The sequence below is a fragment of the Theobroma cacao genome, chromosome 1, assembly GCF_053813885.1.
Source record: "Theobroma cacao isolate CCN51 chromosome 1, ASM5381388v1, whole genome shotgun sequence".
In the NCBI taxonomy this organism is placed as follows: domain Eukaryota; kingdom Viridiplantae; phylum Streptophyta; class Magnoliopsida; order Malvales; family Malvaceae; genus Theobroma; species Theobroma cacao.
The window spans coordinates 29633067-29639066 of NC_142639.1; positions in this window are offsets into that span (position 1 = coordinate 29633067).

A 6000-nucleotide genomic window follows, 5' to 3' on the forward strand; every position below is an offset into this window, starting at 1 on the left:
CTTCCTAAATCCTCAGCAGTGACAACAAATTCTTTCCCATTCAAATATACATTTAGACCATCTTCGACATAATCATCAGAATCCTCTAATTTCTTTTCTTTTGAAGCAATGCCAGAATAGAATTCCTTTACCTGACTTGCACTATAAGATCTATTTTTAAAGGTGCTATATTCTTTCAGTTTTAGTTCATCAAAATAGTCAGATAAACTAGTCTGAATCTCTAAGTTCTTATCAAAACTCTTCCAGTCAATATATTTGCCATAGGAAATTAGTGCATTTTCAATATTTTTGAACCTCATTTCATGCAATCTATTTCTAAACTTAGAAGACGAGAACTAGTACCTTGCTTGAGTGAAGGTTCCTTGTTCTTTTTCTTTTTCATTTTCTACTTTGTCTCTTTTAGTTTCTCCGATATCTCTTTCACTAGCACAAACATGATTTTCTGTTTCTTCTTCAGACTTTTCGTTTCTGTCCCTTTTTCCAATGGTCACTTCCCTTTCTTCTTTTGTCAAGCCCAACTCTACAATATGTTTATTATGCCATTCTACAATATGTTTATTATGCCATTCTTACATAAGAATGCATGTTTGCTTACTTGCGTACCTCGAAAATCGTTAAAGGACGGCAATGTACCAAATGGTACAATTAAGTTGAATTAAGCCTCGAACTAGTCCAAATAGAGATTTTAAGATGAAATTGAGAATTTTAAAAACCCTAGAATGACTTAAAATGGTGATTCGAAGTTCGAAGACCGATTTAGAGTCAAATTGGAATTTTCATGACCTAGGGGTAAAATGGTCATTTTGCCACCCGAGGTTAAGATGTGAGTGTTGGATGAAATTTTTGACTAAGATTGATCATGTGGAGTATAATTTGAGTTTGAGAAGTGAAGAATTTTAATTTTGGCATTTTTTCAAGGATAAGGGTAAAATAGTCATTTTGCCACCCCAAGGGCAAAATTATAATTTTACACCACCCAACACTTGTCCAACACATGGATTTTATCCAATATTATCATGGATAATTGAGGAAATTTAAGTGGTGGAGAGAGATTGCTTAATGGGTAAATATGACACATGGACCAATGGAATGGTGACACATGATAAATTTTTGTCCATTTAATATTTTCCTCTATAAAGCCAATTTGAACTCTTCCACATTCATTCTCATGGTCGGCCATAGCAAGAACAAAGGAAGAAAAGAAGAACAAAAACCCTAGAGTGAAAATTCAAGAGAAAATTGGTGGATTTCAAGTAATCAAGCCATCAAAGGTGAAATTTCTTAACTCTAGCTTGTGATCTATCTTTCCTATGCATTATTTTGCATTTTCCATGGTTGAATCACAAGATATCATGAAGGATAGTGTGCTTATCAAACCCTAGGAGAGAGAATTTGATGATGATTTAGATAGATTTTTAAGATAGATGGATGTTTTTAGTTGTTTATGGTGTTAAGTGTAAGAATTAAGCTTGAAATTCACATATTCCTCATGAGTTTCATCATTGGCCGAATCTTCCTTGTAGAGTGTTGATGGTGGATTTGATTTTATTTCAAGTGAATTGGTTAGGAAATGATGAATTATGGTGAGAAAATCAAGTAGGAAAAATCATAGTGTTGATGCACTCACCATGGCCGAAATTCTCAAGAAGAAATGTGAGGATGGTTTTGCTAAATTTTATGTTATTTGACTTGTGTTTGATGGTTTGGAGAATTGGAAGAAAAATGGAATTATTTCGAGTTGAATTGGATGTATTGGCCAATTAATCGGGTGATAGATCGAATTAGGCCAATACCATTTTATTTAGGTACACAATTGAACTTATACTGAACACCGTATTTAGATGGTTACCCAAGCGTTTCACATCCCATTTCATGCATTAGTAAAGAGCCTGAAATAGATTTATAATGGTATGACACAATATATTGAATTATGTGTCATGTATTGTCTAGGTAGTGAGCATTCTAGCAAAAGTAAAGAGATAGTACCTGACGATCAAGAATCGGAGTACTCGGAATTCGATTCCCATTATAGTGAGTAACCTTACTATCATCTTAATTATCTAAAGTGGTTTTTATCCGATTTTGTGATTTTATGGAAAATGAGTTAAATGGTAAATCTTTGTGTTTTATAACTAAAATGTGATTTAAATGAAATGATTTTATAAAATTGTCTTGAAATTGAATGATGGTTTGAAAATGGAGTAATTGGAGACTAATTGCTGTGTTATAAATCATGGTTTGAATTGAATGGCTTATCATAATGTGGGCATGAGTGGATGGATTTGGTAAATGTGCTGAAAAAGTATGAACTGTTGATTTGCCTTGAGAGGTTGTAAAATAAAATAATTTCCATGTCATGCTGTTGAATTTTATTGAATTGGTGGGTTATAAATTGGTCGCTACAGTGGACGGGTTCCATGGACCAGCCTATTAGAGAGGCACGGTAACCCTATTATATTCATACCCCAATTGAAAGGTGCGGTTGGATAACTCCTGAGGTTAAAACTTTAGAGTTCACTTCACGCCAAACCACCACGTGAGGGTGAGCTCAGCCAACGACAAGGAACGGCTTTGTTTTCAAAATAAAAACATGATTTATGCGTACATAACTTTTTAACAACCTTGGCAGACTCGGTTGGGATAACCCTCGGCCAAGGTATCCCTCATAATTGAGTATGAGAATGATTTTGGCACGAGCCAAAGTTTTAAGAAATTCATAAGCCATGTTGATTACTCAATTTGTCATGACCCAGTACTCCTCTCGAGCCCATGGCAACCGTCGTGACGTCCCGGTAGACATTCGTTACCCGGAGTGCCAATCGGAACCTCGCAAGGCTTTAGTACCATTTGTTTTTCATATACCCTGTGAGTAATCATCGCCAAACCTCGTTTTTAAAGAATTTTAAGCTTCTTCCCTTTCAAAACCGTGGAAAAATAATTTTCGCCTCACAGGGGCGTTTTCGTCATTTTTCCTCAAAATTTTTCGAACTCGACTAAAAATGTAGTAGATGAGTGGAAAACACATATTTCATGATTTAAAATAAATTTGGGTGTCTAAAACATTTATTAAAAATGATATTGCAACTATTTGAATAAAATAAAAATATTCAATAAAATATTCTAATTTCTTGTAAAACAATATTTATAGAGTCATCGGTAAATAATTTTTGTAATGTAAAAGCTAAATAAATTCATACGTACTATAATACAAATAACCGGGATATGAAATTTACTTTACAGTGACTCGTGAGCCCACAAGGAATAAAAGTGCACAAAGGCAGTAAACCTACAGTTTTTGGAGTAGTAAAGCCGACTATAATCCTTGACGATATCTGGTATCCATAGGCTACCTTGGGCCTGAAATGATAGAAAAGGAGGGTGGTGAGATTATAAAATCTCAGTGAGTAAACAAATACCATCTAAACCATATAAAATCGAGTAAATGGAGACAGATAAAACAGTTTAACATACTAAAATTCATCACCTTTCAACTTGTTTCAACCAAGTAAAATCAATTCATATAAATTGAGTAATTAACATGGCTTATGAATTTCTTAAAACTTTGGCTCGTGCCAAAATCATTATCATACTCAATCATCAAGGATACCTTGGCCGACGGTTATCCCAAATCGAGTTCACCAAGGCTATTAAAAAGTTATGTACGCATAAATCATGTTTTTATTTTGAAAACATAGCCGTTCCTTGGCGTTGGCTGAATTCACCCTCACGTGGTGGTTTTGCATGAAGTGAACTCTAAAGTGTTAACCTTAGGAGTTATCCATCTACGCCTCTCATACTGAGGTAAGATATAACGGGGTTTACCGTACCCCTCTAATAGGCTGATCCACGGAAACTCGCCCGCTGTAGTAAGCTAAACCTACCATACAATAAAATTTGCAATAGCATAACATGGCAATTATTTTATTTTATTTTACAGCTTTTCAAGGCAAATCAATAATTTATACATTTTCAACACATTTATCAAATCAACCATTCATGCCAATATTGCCATAAGCCAATCAATTAGAATCATGAATTTACAACACACAAAAACAGTATCCAATTACTCTATTTTCAAACCATCATTCAATTTTAAAACAATTTTATGAAATCATTTCATTAAATCACATTTGGTTTATAAAATCGAAAAATTAATCATTTAATTCATTGTCCATAAAATTCACAAAATCAAATAAAACATACTTTAGATAATTAAGATGATAGTAAGGTTACTCATAGTACTAGGAGTTCGATATACTCCTATTCTCGGTCTTCGGGCACAATCTCTTTACCCTTGTTAGAGGGCTCACCACCTATACATCATACGTGACAAGAATTTCAATAAATTGTGTCAATTTATCATAAACTGTTTCAGGCTCTATAAATCTATATGAATGCACGAAATGTGATGCAAAATGTCCGAATAGCCGTTTAAATACGATATTTGACCTAATTTGCACTATTCTCGATGTAATTGGCTGAAACCTCCAATTTAACTCCAAATCGTTTTCTTTTACTTTCTACACTCCAATTATACTTAAAATACCATAATGACTGTGAATATGATTCAATTTATCAATCCGAATCATAAATCTCACATGTCTATACATTAGGTAAAAATTCAGATTTTCATGCCAAAATTTTTGATTAAATTTCTAGCCTCACTAATCATTAAATACTACCAAAATATCATGAAATATCATCAATTTCAGCCTCAATATCCTCCCTAGAAAATTCGGCCTCTTGTGGGTTTGTGAAGAATAAAGTGATTCCTTGCTAGATTTTCATACTTTCTATTACCAAACAACCAAAAACACTTAATTAGCTTGAAATCTAGCAAAATCAATGCTCAAAACCTCTCCTCTCAAATTCGGCCAGCATGGGTTCATCATGCAAACTTGAGTTCTAAGCATGGAAAATGAAAAAGAAAGCATGGGTAGTGTAAATCACAAGATAAAATCACAAACTTTTACCTTTATTAGCTTAATCCCTTGAAATCTTACACTTTTTCTTCAATTTTCCCACCTAGGGTTTGTGTTCTTTTCCTTTCCTCCTCACTTCATGCTTTGGCCGGCATTATGGGTGAGACTAAGAGAGTTTTAAATAGATTTTACAAGGAAATTCTAAAATAATCCAAGCTCGATACATGGCATGTTTCCATTGGTCCATGTGTAATACTTATCCATTAAGCAATCTCTCTCCACCACATAAAATGTCTCAATTATCCACAATGTCAAATGTTAATGGCCAAAATCCATGGGTATGACAAGTGTTAGGTGGTGTACAATTCCAAAATTCCAACTTTGCCCCCGTAAACTCGTAAAATTACCGTTTTGCCCTTAGGACTCCAAAAATGTTAGAATTTAAATTTTTCACCTCTCAAACTCAAATCATACTCCAATGAGTCAAATGTGATCAAAATCTTTTCTAAAAATTTTCACTTTATCCTCGAGTGACAAAATTACCATTTTACCCCTTGAACATGAAAATTCCAAATTGACTTTAATTCAGCCCTCGAACTCCAAATCATCATTTTAAGTCATTATGGGGTTTTAAAATTCTCAATTTTATCTTAAGATCTCTATTTAGACTAGTTTGAGGCTTAATTCAATTTAATAGTACAATTTGGTAAAATATCGACTTTTGACGATTTTTCGGGGCTTTCCAAGTATGCAAGCATATTGTCAATCACATGAAGGACATGACAAGTACTTTATAAGGTTGGGCTTGACACGATTTATATGAATTGATTTTATTTGGTTGAAATGTGTTAAAAGGTGATAAATTACAATATGTTAAACTATTTTATCTGTCTCCATTTACTCAACTTTAGATATTTTAGATGGTATTTGTTTACTCATTGGGATTATATAATCTCACCACCCTCCTTTCCACCCATTTCAAGCTCAGGATAGTCGGTAAATAGCTCATTTCGTTGAGGGCTACAGTTGGATTTGCATCCTCAAAAACTGCAGGTTTACCGCTTTTGATACTTTTGGT